This window comes from Carassius auratus, unplaced genomic scaffold (assembly GCF_003368295.1).
Source record: "Carassius auratus strain Wakin unplaced genomic scaffold, ASM336829v1 scaf_tig00019863, whole genome shotgun sequence".
Taxonomy (NCBI): domain Eukaryota; kingdom Metazoa; phylum Chordata; class Actinopteri; order Cypriniformes; family Cyprinidae; genus Carassius; species Carassius auratus.
Genome location: NW_020524989.1, coordinates 24,434 through 40,000, shown reverse-complemented (window position 1 = coordinate 40,000; position 15,567 = coordinate 24,434). Strand labels below are relative to the sequence as shown.

At 37.4% G+C, this 15,567-nt stretch overlaps 1 pseudogene; it reads left to right on the top strand.

Annotated features, from left to right (window-relative positions):
• Positions 1 to 15,567, top strand: part of LOC113076326 (arf-GAP with GTPase, ANK repeat and PH domain-containing protein 3-like) — an 89,487-nt pseudogene that overhangs the window by 52,282 nt on the left and 21,638 nt on the right.

The following is a 15,567-nucleotide window of genomic DNA, read 5'->3' as shown; positions in this document are numbered from 1 at the left end:
GGTTCTGAGATTGTTTGCTGATTGCCATCAGGTATAATTAATAACTGAAACATAGTTTTGCTATGGATTTTTTTTTTATGCATACTTTGGTAATTTTGACTTTTGTATGATTTCCATTTACAAAAACGTGTTTTTTTTTTTTGTTTTTTTTTTTTGGCAGAAACTGGATTTTTTGTTAAAGGGATAGATCATTCTTTCATTTACATGCCTTGATTTTGTTCCAAACGTGTAAGAGTTTCTTTTTTTCTCCTGAACACAAAATAAGACATCTTGGTGACCAAACACTGACGGTACCCATTGACTTCCAAAGCATGAAAAAAATGGCTGCCCTCAACTGTGAACTATGCCTTTAAATCGATTAGCTAATTATAAACAACAATAATTCCTTGTAATGTAAATACCATGGTGAATGAAAATGGTTGTCATTTAGTACTACAGTATACGTTTATAATTATCAGATGCATTTATCTCAAAGTAGCTTCCATTGTATTCAAGGTATACATTTTATCAGTTCATGCATTCCTTGGGAATCGAACCCATGATCTTGGCGTTGCTAGCGCTGTTCTCTGATGTTTGAGCTACAGAAATACTTATACAAGGGAAATTTTAGTGAGAAAGGGTGGACTACATGTGGAAACTGTTGGGCCATACCTCCAACATGCTGTGCACGCTCAGAAGAGAAAAAGAAAAAAGTACAAAAGCTGTCAGTGGGGCAGAACTCTTTCAAAAGGTGCTAATATGTACCATTTAAATTTAAATGTATTTATGCATTTAGCATTCAGGCTATCAAATATCAATATAATTTACTGTAGGTACTACTTCATACACTTTAAGTACTAATATGTATCTTTAAGGTACTACACTCCCAGAAAAAAAGGTACAAAAGCTGTCACTAGGACATAGTTCCTTTTCAAAAAGTATTTTAATAAGGCACTTATTATGCATATTGGTACCATAAAAATGACATATTTGTACCTTTTCAAAGGGTGCTGCTCCAGTTTTTGAACCTTTTTTATGAGTGTACCATATGTACTTTTGGTGCTAATATGTTCTACAATAAACACTTAAGGCACTGATATGCACACAAAGGTGTGTGAAATGTGATTTGAGCATCTCTCTCTCTCTCTCTTCTCATCCTGCAGGCACTCCTCACTCTAACAGCAGCAGTTCCCTTCAGTCTGGAGGCTCGGCGGCTGGCGTGGCTTTGGGAACTAGTAAAGAGGGGATGCACCAGCGCTCGTTCTCTGTGTCCAGCGCTGAACAGTGGAGTGAGGCTGTCATCAGCACCACAGCAGGTCAGAGGACAAGCCAAGAAACGTCTGCTTTACTTCTCTACAGACTCTTCCCTTTTTAAATTTCTTTCTCAGATCAGTCTTATTAACTTTTACTTTACGATATGTTTAAAATTCAACCTGTTTTTTTTCTTGACAGTTGTTTTTCACATTGCTTTGATACTTATTAGGTCGTACTTCAGGGTCATTGATGGCGGGATTATGCACCAGTTGTACCAAAGTAGTGAATGCATCAATACATGATTTTTAGCATATTATTTCTGTATAATGCACAATGGTAATTGGCCAAAGATGTTAGTTTTTAGTATTTAGTCATACTACAACTTCAACGTAGTAGTGAACGGAAACTATAACAAATTTAACTTTGACAAATCCATGATTTTCTACATTGTTTTACGACTTTCCAAAAGAGTAAAAACATAGTAAGAGATTATATTGGCCAGAAAAGAGAAAAATGTCAATTTTGCCATCACTTTCTCAGCTGTTGTATTAAAAAAAGACACAAGGTTTCTGTAATTTAATGCTAAGATAATAAAACAAGTAACGTGTTATAAATGTACAGTTCAGGTCAAAAGTTTGAAAGCGGTGTTTTTCAGCATTAATAATAATGAATGTTTCTTGAGCAGCAAATGAGAATATTAGAATGCCTCCTGAAGGATCATGTGACACTGAAGACTGGAGTCATGATGCTGAAAATTCTGCTTTGCGTCACAGGATTAAATTAAATTGTAAAATATATTAAAATAGCGAACACTTATTTTAAATTCAAATAATATTTCACAATTTCTACTGCATAAAACAAAACAAAAAATCAAATCAAATTCAACCAAAGTGAGATGTAAAGATATTCCAAAACATTAAAAAGTGTACGTTACATCTTAAAAATAAATTTTAAGATTAGATTAACCATGGTGATAACTGGAAATGCATCATCGCAGTTCATAAAAAAAAGTTAATTGTGAACAAAAATCCACCCCAGCAAGCTTTCATTCAGCTTCCTCTATTTTTGAATGCAACATGCACATCTCAAAAATCAAATCAACAACTGATGCATAGAGCCAAGGCCCACCCTACATTATTTTTGCTTCCCAATAATTAGAAATAGATGAACTTATATGAAATAAACATAAACACAATAAGAAATAAGGAATAAAAGATCCAGATTTCATTGCATCTTTAACCAAGTCAGAATATTTCAGCAACTGCTCTTTGTTTGCGACAAACTGAAGGTTTTTAATTAGTCAAAGATAGTAGTCTATTAGTAGTAGTAACTGTAGAAACTATGGCACTTTTGTTCATTACTTGTATCAGTGGTTTTGCTGTTAACAAGCCAATCGCTAATCAGGATCATTTGGTAATTGCAGCTTTTTAATGGCAACTCTGGTCCCACCACCAACTGCAAATAGTCTCTCCATTTCGCCTATCCTTCTCTATTTCTCTCTCTCTTTCTCTCCATCCTGTCAGTGCACTTGAGTGAAGTCAAATAATATATTTGCCGGGCGTAACAACGCTGCACATTCTTCCCCCCGTCTTCACTACTTATTTTTTTCCCCTCCCGCGTTGGAAAATGAATGCTTTACGGGAACAACATTCATCACTGGTTATTTCCCTCTCTTTGTCGGCTGGCAGTAAAAAAGCACTTAAATGCACATCAACAGAATAACAGTCATTTCCATGCATGTTTGCGCACTCGTCGTTCTCATTAGCTGCTGCTCTGTTTCTCCCCCCCGCCCTCGCGCTATCGCCGTCTCCGTTTTTGTCTCTTGCCCTCTCTCTCTCTTTCTCTCCTCCCCCCCTCCTTCTGTTAGGGTCCCAGGGGCCCCGCTAGTTTAAAGAGCGCTCTTTATGAGCAAAATGGAGGCCCCGCCGTGTGGCCCCGTGGTGTCGCAGACAGAACACGATGCCGCGCAACACTCGCCCTTCTCTGCTCGTCTCCGCTTGTCGAACAATCAATTTCAGCCCCGCTCCGCCATCGGCCCCCCGTCTACACCCATCAGCTCCACATCCTAAAGCAGAATTACTCAAAGCGGCCATAGCCGCGGAATGAGCTGCGTGTGTGTGTGTGTGTGTGTGTGACAAAGCACTTCATTAGGCCCTGGTGTAAAATAGTTATTGTCACACACAAGCACACATCCTCAGACTTTTAGCTGTATCAGGATTTGGTGGATGCATTTTCTCTATGACCTGTTACCCATCAGCCTCTCGGTTCTTGCGTTTACTGAGAGTATTATAGCTTTACAGGTCATAATGGAGATAATAGCGTTTTATATTGGAGATCTTGGGAAAGTGCACACCAAGAGAAAACCTAATTTGTTGGGTGCAGGTTTTCTCTTCTGTTTTGTCATTGTTCATGTGATGTGCGTTGGGGTATGGTTAGATATGCATGATGAACTAGTTGTTCAACAACTGATTAGTTGACCAGTGAGTCGGTATTTAACTGCTTATTTTAATGTCAGATACTGATCAGCCAGTAATTATGTTCATACTCTTGCAAATAAACAACACATTTCTGATTTTATGCTGTTTTGTCTAAATAAATTAAAATTAAAACGCACACAAAAAATAAAGAATTAAAAATCTATTTAAATGCTACAGTCAGAATCAGGAAAATTTAAATTTACAGTATACAAAATGTAATTGATGAATTACATTTAACTAAATACAGCTGCATTTATTTGATTAGAAATTCAGTTAATTGCAATTTATAATTGGTAAAATATTACTAGAATTTAAAAGTACTCTTTTCTATTTTAATAAAGTTCATAATTTAATTTATTCCTGTGATGCAAAGTTGAATTTACACTTCAGTCTTCAGCGTCACATGATCCTTCAAAAAAAAAAAAAACTTTTAATATGCTAATTTGCTGCTTGAGAAACATTTCTGACCATTATCAATGTTGCTTCATATTTTTGTCTTATCTTACTGCCCCAAAATTTTGAGCTGTATTGTACAAAAAAAAAAGAAGATACAACATTTTTTATCTATACAATACAAAACATTACACCTCATTGACTTTCATTGCATGGAAAAAAAATTTGTGTCCCATAGGAAACAGAAAGTCATGCTAGAATTACATGTATCTGCAACTCCGTATCATCAGGAATGTTTTACACAAATTTACCTTTGATGCCTATTTAGGTGTTAAACAGATCTTAAGCAAGCCCCAGTCATGCCATTATCCTTGTCAAGGGTTGAAGGTCAACCAGCAGATCAGGACTGTTGAGATGAGCAGCGGTAGATTGATAATCTTCTCAAACAGTAACTATTTCCATATAATGGGAGTGTTGTTCTCTCTCTAAGCTACAGCCTCTGAATACTGATCTTTCTGATTAAATCTGCACTCTGCTCTTAGTTATATATGTGCTGCACATGCTAGAGAGTGTCTGCAGTGTGTGTGTTTTGTAATTGTATTTTCAGCATGTATCAAACATCTCTTAATTATCTTGTATACTTCACTAGTGCTTTTTTGTACAGTTTTATAAAGGAACTTGGTCTTTAAATTTTCTGAAAATGCAGATGCTAGGGTGTTCAATGTGGTTACCAGGTTGTTACTAAAGTGTTCTGGTGGTTGCTAGGTAGTTTTCATACTCTGTTGATTGGTTAATGCATTCCACATTTGTTCTGATTGGTTTCTAGCATTTTGCTATGCATTTGCTAGGCTAGGTCATTCTGGGTGGTTACCAGGGTGTTGCTAGGGTGTTCTTGTGGTTGCTAGGTAGATTTCTCACTCTGTTGCCATTCTATGCATATAATCTGCATTCCCAGATTTGTTCTAATTGGTTTCTGTCATGTTTCTATGCAGTGGCTAGAGTGTTCTCAGTGGTTGCTTGGGTGTTGCTAAGGTGTTGCTAAGGTGTTATGGGATGTTGCTAGATAGTTGCCTTACTCCATCGATCAATGTAGGCATAAAATCCTAAATTCTGCATATGTTTATGTTGGTTGATAGTATGTTGCTCTACAGTTGATAGGGTGTTCTGGGTGGTTGGTAAGGTGTTGCTAAGGCATTGTAGGTGGTTGCTAGGTAGCTGTCTACACATTTTTTCTAGTTGGTTGCTAGCATATTGCTATGCAATAGCAAGGGTGTTTTGGTGGTTACAAGGTATTTTTCTTGCTCGGCTGTCATTATTTGTGAATTTGTTCTTATTAGTAGTATATATATTTCTATGTAGTTGCTAGGGTCTTCTGGATGGTTGCTAGGGTGTTCCGGGTGGTTGCTAGGTAGATTTCTTATGTGTTGATCATTGTATGCATAGAATCTTCATATTCACATATATTCTGATTTGTTGTTAGTATGTTGCTAAGCAATTGCTAAGGTGGTTTTCTTGCTCTGTTGATCATTTTATGGATAGAATGCTTATGTACACATTTATTGCAGTTTTCTAGATTTTTCCCCCCTTATCATTTTATGCATTGAATCGTAATATTATTGGAATTATCAAAATAAAGCGTGATGAACTGCTTTAAGGCTTGATTCAGTTAGCCTGTAGATTAGCGTGCAGCATCCGAGCTAGTCTAGCGGTGTGGTGCTAATCTGAAATCTGCTGTGGTTAGAGGCGGAGAAGACGTCTCCCCCGCGGAGCTGGAGGAGGCAGCGAGCGCAGGGAGTTTGATTCCCGCTCTCGGCTGTAATGAAGTTTGACATTTCGTTTGGAGAGAGCAGCGACGTGTGCTGCCCATGCCTTGATTAGCGCTTTCTAATTGACAATAATAAGAAGGAAGTAGTGATTGTGTTCTGCACACTTTTCTCAGCATTAATTGCAGCTATTGGCATTGATTACAGACGGGGGCTGCTCACACGGCTGCCGTGTCAAGGGCTAGGAGTGGAGGGAGGGGGGGCGTCATCGTCTTCCTCGCAAAATTACCGTCCGCACCGCTAGCTCTCAAATTAGCGACTGCGAGAAATCGAAGTTTCTCCTCACGTATGCTGGAAGAAAATTTTTTGAGAGCTATTAAGAAATGAGTTAATGTTCTTTGTTCACACCCTCCAATCTTCCATGGCTCACCCACAGCCCTCGTCTCCAGATCCACAGTGTAAAGTGGCATTTCCCACAGGGACGCTAACACTCGGTAATCGCAGGTTAGATGACCACCTTATTTCCTGTTGCCTGAAGAGTGGCTCCAGCTAAACTGAGATTAGGCTGTAAATGCATTCAGGTCCCTTGCACACTTCAATTTACCTCACCTCAGACTTCTTAAGTTTTTAGATAAACTTTTTTTGGCTTGTTTTCCAGGTAAAATACATTTACATGTAGCAACATTGCAGAAGATTAATTTATTTATTTAAAAAAATTTGCTTAATCACACATTTTTTCTACAATTATTCGCTATTAATCACGCCTAACTATTATTTTTTAAATATACTTTTATATTGCAATTTACATTAAATCTTCAAATTAATGTAGAAAAAACATAAAGATATTGTATTTTTAAATAATTTTACAAGACAATAATTTTATATTATCGGATTATCGTCCGACAATGATTGGTAGCCAATCAATCAGAGCACCCCTTATATAAATAATTATTCTTCTGGTCTTAAGTCTCAATTAGGACCAAAAAATGATTATGGTGCCATGTCTGTTAAATAAGTGTTCTTAAGTATTCTGATAAAGAAAACACTTTAATAAACATCCGGTCCAAAAAGGGAACGATATTATGGTACGATAAAATATATAGAAAAGGTTGAAATAAAATGTAAAAATTGTCAAAGATGCAGGGCAGTCAAATCAAAAGATCACAGTGGTTACTTTTTATAATAAAATAATTAATTAAAATGAAAATTATCAATGCACCATAATAATCATTTAATTCAGTACCATAGTATGAAGGCCTGTTCACATCAAGGATGATAACTATAAAGATAACAATAAAGATATCGTTTTAAAAAATTGTTCTCAATATTAAAGAAGTCCACACCACAGCTATAACGATAAAGGCACAGAATTTTCAGAATGTTTTTTTTCCAGCTGATGAAGATACGATCATTGATGTCCAATCAGAGTCCATCCTGCTATAACAAGCTTGAGAATTTAAAGCAGCAGATAAGCATGCGCTAACAATAAACATAACTGGTGTGAACGCTAATATTGTTATCTTTATAGTTGTTATTCTTGGTGTGAACATGGATTAACTAAAAAAGCATGATGTCATTTGTAACCATCTATTGCTGTAACAGGGTACTTTTTAGTTTAATCATGACTCTGTAAACAGAGGTTCAGATGGTTGATCTGACAAGGGCAGCCCTTCACTGTTAACCTCAGCCTACACACACAACGCCCCTGCTGTCACAGCCGGAGATGGGCACTCTTCACTGAGACTGTGTGTGTGTGTTTGTGTGCTTGTATGTGCGAAAGCTTCTGCATGTGTGTAGTGTGTGAACAGTATTCTCAGAAGCCCTCTACCCCCAGCTGTCTGCTGTAGCTAATGATTGGTCCCAGGGGGCTGTTGGGAAGAGGAGTGTAGAAATTGAAACAGACGTTTGCGTCCCTGCCACAACGTGTGTGGCAGCTGGGAGCGCCGCTCCGCCATTCATACGCGGGAGGGAGAGCAGACTCTTAAAGTCATGAATATCAATGGTGAACACAGAGTCAGTGATGAAGCATCAACTGCCAACCTGCCGTGTTTCCAGCGAGCTCATATCACTATATCTGCTTTGTAGTGCCTAAACGGCACTCATGGTAAACACAGTGATCTTGGGAAAAGAAAGAGGCCTTAAGTGAGGGTTTTGTTCTACCTCTTATGAGCACCACTGAGGTTTTTTCTTTTGTTTTTTTTTGTTTTTTAGTATTACTGACAGAAACAGGCAGTCTAAATTTACAGATTATACTGAAGTGCATTTACACTAATATAATAATGTCCGATGATAGTACATTTTAATTTATTTAGATACTGTTAATAAATAATATTTAAATATTAAAATACAAAATTATTGTTGGTTATATCTTTGATTAATATAATAAAACTGCATAATATTTTTTTTATTTAGTGTCAAAGACAAATAATTTTTATTTATTTATTTTGATATATTTTTAAGTAAATGTAATAATATAATTTATATGTAGAATTCATGTGTTTGTTTATTTTGCACAAATATGTATCTATATGTATTCAAAATTCACTACTTATTAATGTACAATTATCTATTTAAAGTGAAAAGTGATTACAACTGTGAAAAGTGCTTTATGAATTAAAATATGAATGTATAAATTTAAGCCCATGATCTTGACATATGATTAAGGAAATTAATTTATAAAAACGTTTATACATTTACATGTACATTACCTACATACCACAGTAACATTATCATTAGGACGAATCTTTCTTGCACGTCTTTGATAAAGATAAAGCAACAATATTGATTGAGAATTATCGTAATTGTGTAACGAGGCTAATTGTTAAACCCTCTAATTTGTCTCTTGCCATGTGTAATTAAGCTCAAATCCCACAGTGCATTTGAGTAATCCTCCGCTTCATAATTTATTCATTATCAAGCTGTTCTTATTAAACGCCTCAATCATAATTATTAAACGCGTCTTATCAATAAAACAACAAATTGTGTCGGTTTACCATATGAAAGAAACGGTCACTGTATGGAACTGTCGCAGGGAAACCGAAGTGTTAAAGTTAGCATTAGCTAGATGCTAAAGTCCTCGGAGCCTACGGCGGGTCGGGTGGCTGTAGTTTATTGTCCTGTACCCCCTGCGCTGCCTCCATCTCTCTCTCTCTTTAAAGAGCATGCAAGCCCAGCGATCCCTCAAGGTAAACCCCCAAATTACGCCTAATGTTCTACACAGGCTAATGGTTGTTGGTGCCATTAGAATATGCGTTATTTAGCTCCGCGGGTTTCAGACACTTCCAGACCCAAATGTCGTGGCGCACACACACACACACACACACATCTGCACACGCACACTCTTATACACCCCAGGCCTGTAGAGATGAATGGAGTTCGCAACACTGCAATGAGCTTTTGATGCCAAGACAATGGAGGAGACTGCCCGCATCTGACACACTGTGTGTGCGAGTGTGTTTCTGAGGGCCGCTAACAATATGGGGTCCACTTTGTTGGGCCCCTCTGCCCCTGGGCTGGTCGGGGGGTTGTGGGTAATAGTGTCCCGAGGGCACCCAAAAATGATGTGGAAGTGTCATGAGGTTTAGAAAGATGGCCGTGGCTTCCCCACTGGCACCCCCTTTTCTTATCGCGTCACAGAAAAACACGGCAGGTTAATATCGCATCTGTACCTTACGCCCAACACAACCTCTCGGATGCTCATGTGGCATCACCCATTACAGCGCTGGTCCTCGGGCAACAGCAAATCATCATTTGTTACTCACGTGCGCGTCCCCTTCTCGTCAAGCTAATAGAGGTGAAACGGAGGCGTGGTCCAGCTCTTGTTTTTCTCTGTGCTTGTGGATCTTCACTTGTACTGTGAAATCTGGTGGAAGTGGGTAAGAAGGGTTACTGTTCATCAGTTGTGCTAGGAAGCAAAAAGTTGTTGGTTTTTATTTTATTGTTGTGTGTATATGAAGAGTTAATTTGCACAAAAATTTTTTTTAAAAATGACTGCCATGTGTGATTTTCCACATATAGTATGAACCCTAAACACGGTTTGTCACAAAAGTCGGTATTGTTTGCAGTCAAGTCATCGCGAGTTCACGTTTTACAACAGAAACCAATAAGTCCATTTTAGCGAATCAGCATGCAGTATTCAGGTCAGGTGACAATGCTGCTAGTTACTCCGAAAAGATGCGCTAGCTGAGAGTAGTTTTGTCTGATCGCATCTACACTGATATTAATCAGATACGTGCATTATTTGTTTCTGGGGTGTTAGCAGACAGATCGATATTCCCCTGTTAATGCAAGTTTTTATTAGGATTTTAGTTTTTTTCATCTTTGGTTGAACTTCATGTCTGTTTTCTTTCCTCCAGCCAATGGGATGTCAGATTCTCTCAGCTCCACCCCTGGCATGAGCAGCGCCACCAGTCCCAAACTTGAGCCTCCACCATCACCTCATGCCAACCGCAAGAAACACAGACGGAAAAAAAGCACAGGCATCACCAAACCAGACGGCCTTTCTGCAGGGAATGAAGGTAAAGGGATACAACTGTACAAGTTTGTATCATTTGTACCAAACATTTGAATTTACTGTATCATTTATATCTCACTGAACCATTGATAACAAAATAACACAAATACCAGTAGTTTATTGGAAATAAGTTACAGTTTTAGCATTTGTAGGCTTGTTTTAGGTACAAAATGCTCTCATACAAAAAAATCAAATTGGCCTGTGGCTAACAAAATAATTAAATCCTTTTCTGAATTAGAAATCTTCATTTAGTGATCCATTGTTTTGTGCCACGTACAACAGAGATGATGTGTCATGAAGACGGTGCCACTTGGGTTTTATTGCCCATCCCAATGACAAATACAGTCTCCTAATTGGTTGTTATTGAGGAAACAAAAGCGCTTCCCTCAGGCTGTTTTGTTGCCAATGGGCAAAATCCATCAACTAGATGGACACCGTCCATCAATGATGATGACACAGGCGCTTCCTAATCAAATCATTGTTGTTGTTTTTTTGGGAAAACTATTTAATAAATCCACATTTAGCCTATGTGCATCTTTGAAGTCACACAGAAAGACCACAATCAAGCACTAAAGACTTCAGTTCTGTCAACATTTAGCGTCTGAAGAAGGATTTTTGTTTAATTTTCATCCGTTTCCACTATTTAAATGCGACCAGGATCAAGTTTAATTGTGTTTTTACATGAGCTAAAATCGCCTCAAATGATCCAGCGCCACTATTGTGACTGTTTTATTCGTTTTAAATGTGTATGGATGACATTAAAAGCTCAAGGGATCGCAAACGTGGTCATTTCCCATTGCAGCAGGAGTTAAAGACGTTCTTAATGCTCGTTCTGTCTCATTACGCAGACAGTTCCTCAAGAGTATGAGGTCTAACATCTGATTTTCTTAAGCTTTGCTTGGTCATCTGGCAGAATAACAGTGGCTGAATATGTGTGCGGATGCAATTTCCATCATGAACGTCGTCGTTTTTGCCCCTGTACAGCTTGAAAGGTTCTATTAGTGCGTGCTTGTCTGTTCTAGTGAGTGCATGCAGAATACAGACATATTGCTTAAGTACGAGAATCACTCACATGGAGCAAGTGGTATCTGCTGAAGGCAGAGGAGTGGGAGAGGTGGGAGGGGGGCGCTTGGATCCTTGAATAAATTGCTATCAGTTTATCTCATTTACAGGGCAATCAGAAGCGGCGAACGCTGGCAGAAATCGAATTTTAGCTGTTGTGAAGCATCATAAATCAAATGTGCTGTCGCTCTCGAAGAAGGTGAGGCAACTTTTTTGTGCTTCGCTTTATGAGCGAACGTCTCCGGAAGTGTCCGGGAGAAATAGTCTCGGGCAGCTGATGGTTTTACGTGAACGTCCACTATTAAGACACGCTTAGACAACTAAATGAAGTCTTATTCATTTTAGTGAATCGGTTGATTTCAGTGCTGATGCTTTTGATTCAAGCAGGCCTGGACCATTTGAACTGTTTCGACCCTGAGTTTGAGTCAAACATGCAGAGCGTCTTCATTTGAACAGCTTCAGTGGAGCATCTCCGGTATCATCCTGATGCTTTAATGCCTTTGTGAACATACCTTTATCTTCGCTCCTGTACAGGAAAGCCATTCTGGAGCTTGATTAATCTGGGCTTTCTGTAGTCTTCTATAGGAAACATGCAATTTCTATAAATCGATTTATTTAAATCTATGTAGTTGACAAATAAGGCTGCATTCTTATTGCATACTTTATAGCAAAGAAAAATAAAGTATAACATTAAATTAGACTGTACTGAATGTATGGTTTGAAAAATTTGGATCACAAATTATGTACTTTTTGGAGTAATTTATTTTTTTCAGGTTTTTAAATAACATATTTAAACACATTAAATGTAATAATAATTACCTTTAAATATAAAAAACATAGGTATTATTACTAGTAGGAGTTGTAAAATATTAAATATATAACTACTACTGCAGTAGGAGTACCAGCTATTACCACTATTACATTTTAATTTAATTATTCATGTTTAAATATTTAAAGCTAATATGTAAAAACTAAATATTGTTAATATTAATAGTAACAATTATTATTTTTATTTGATTTGCGTTTATATATATTTAAAAGTATTATTAGATTTTTTTGTTATATTTAATCTAATCATTATTGTTATTTTTGGTATGTACATATTTCAGCACAATTTTAAATATTTTTTAAAATATGAATGATAATATCTCACTTATTATTATATTAATATTATTTGTTTTATATATTTTGACATTTTGTATGTATTTAATGTATTTAAATATTAAATATTTAATCTACTATTTTGATTAGTCTTAATGGTCATTTAGTAATTATTATGGCAGAAAATATCTGTGTATATATAATCTATATAATATAATCTATTATTGGCTCTGCATATCGATAATCAGACATTTGAACATATCAATAATCACTATATAAAATAAGCAATACGATCTTCCAATCATTTAATCAGTATTTTGTCCTATCCTTTTTTTTTTTTTTCTTTTTTTCTTACTTTTAAATAGTTTTTATACTGATATAATGATGTCCAGGTGGCATTACTTGTTTTGATCCTCCAGGCTGATAAATACACTTGCCTAGCTTCCAGACAGCCGGCAGCCAATGAAGCTTCATGTGCTTTTGGACTGAACGCGTTGGTTTTCTGAAACACTTTGCCTCTGCTAGACCTTGTAAAGAAGATAAATGCGACTGCATGTACTGTATATATTTGTACATTCACATGCATCAGATCATTCTTGGGGTGTGTTTATGTCTGCATTTACCTTCAGTTCATTGTCTGACGTGCCGTGTGTGTGTGTGTATAAGGGGTGTTATTGTTTACACTGTGTGTGTGTGTGTGTGATGGAGATGGTGAGTGCGTTCTCGCCTCCTCAGTGTTTGTCCCGTATCCCCCCAGGCCCGTGTCAGTAATGGGCGCGTGCTGATTGCTCTAATACAGGTTAGGAATATTGCCTTTAATGATGTGTAAAATGAGCAAACGCTGCCGCTGACATTTACAGATGGCACAGGCAGGTCTGGTTCCTCCCAGCTGCCCGTTAATTCTCAGACACCAGCTAGCATCTTTATAGGCCCAGACCTGTTTAGTGTACTAGTTCAAGATTGTCAACCTATGGAGTTTGTAAAGCAACACACATGCACACACACCTTGACTTCAACCCCTCGCGGCTTCGTGCGGCTCTGATGTGATGGATCTGTGGTTGCGAGGCCGTGTGCTCTGACAGAATAGCAATCGGGTCACACTGGCAGGTCCAGATGTGGTACTGGAGCAGGCGTCTGACCCAGAGGGCGTTTGGACTAGAAGCATCAGCCTCCTTTAGATGGGATGCACAATTCTTTTTCCTCTTTTTCATTCTTGCTTTCTGGGCTAATTTGCTATGAATTTTTTTGTTTGTTTGTTTTTGGGTGTTCAGGTTGCTGGAACGTATCTCAAATAAAAGACCAAAATTGACCCTAGTTAGTGTTTCAATAAATGTTAATGGCCTTATTGTGCATGATTTATCAGTACATATTTTTCAAAAGAAAAAAAAAATGCTTCATTCCTGATGAATGCAGTCAAGTCCCAGAAATTAATACTGTTTTTAAGCAAGAATGCATTAAATTGATCTACAGTGACATTAAAGTCATTTTTGTTTCTTAAAAGATTGCTGTTTTCAACACTGATAATAAGAAGAAATGTTTTTTGAAGATAAAGTTAGCATATCAAAATGATTTCTGAAGGATCATGTGACACTGGAGAAATTTATGCTGAAAATGCAGCTTTGCCTCACATGAATGAATTACATTTGAACATGTATTAAACGGTTCATATGATGCTTTTTAAAAGATCATTATTTTGTGTATTTGCTTTAATGTTCAAAACACATTATTTTTCGAAAACTGCACATTATTGTAGGTTCTCTATGGCCCTCCTCTCTCAAACGCATTGTTTTCTACAAAGTCCCTCCTTCCGACAATCGCAGTCTGCTCTGATTGGCCAACTGACCCAGTGCATTGTGATTGGCCGAACACTGCAAGCACTCGTTGGAAATGTAACACCCTTTTCCATTATTCTCGAGCTTCTTCTTTCAAAATAAATGTAAAGACAGTTAAAAATGTCCTTAGTTTTATGATCAGTTCAAGCCTGAAAGAGGAACAGAGTCACGTGACAAATAGAAGCTCGTATGAGTTTGCAGTACACAAGCCTCGGACGGTTAAGACAGCTGACTACACTGTGATGTGACTGTCTCTCTCTCTCTCTCTCACACACACACACACACACACGTGCGTGCAATGCTCAAAATTCCGCATTTGAACATTCAATAGTAAATACTTAAACTAATAACAGAACATACTTCCAGTAGCTGGAAATACCTGTGTAAAATGTGTTGCTGTTCTGTTGCAAATAATCTTAAAGATTCCTAAATGCATCTACTTTCGGAAGGCCAAGTAAAGTGCTTTTGCTTTTGCCAAGAAACACACAGCATCTCCCTGACATGATTGCTTCAACACTAACTGCGGTTACTGAAACCACACTTCCTTTTTTTGCATGAACATTTGGGTAGCATTACGCAAATATTTCCACATAGTGATGTAGAGATGGGGGGGGGGGGGTTGTATGAGCCATTTTAGGAGGGCATGGTTGACTCTTTAACTTTTATAAAGAATATCTCTTTGGATTTGAGACTTTAGTCTTTGCAACTTTTCAGATCTTCTTCATGCACCAAGAGCTTGTAACACTCCAAAGAGAAATGACAAATTGAAATCGCATCATATGACCCCTTTAAAATAGAAAACAGTTGTTTTAAATTATGAAAAATATTTCCCAATATTACTGTTTTTGCTGTATTTTTTTATCAAATAAATAAAGCCTCAGTGAGAATACAAGACTTTAAAAAATTTTTTTTAATTCTTACCAACCCTTAACCTTTAAAATTGTAGTGTACTCTATATTGTGTGTCTGAGTGTGAATGCAGTGTAAATAGAAACATGAATGAAAGATCACAAGAGCCAAGAGGAGAGGAGGAGAGAAAGACTGCGGTTTTAGATGTTGTTATCTTTCTTTTATTGTAGCGTATTAATTAAGGTAAGTTGTTTCTGCCCTCTTTGCCTCCAGTCCCTCAGATTGGATTTTAACTGGATGTATTCGGGCAGAACCTGCTCCGCTCCGTCTCATTACTGCTAATTT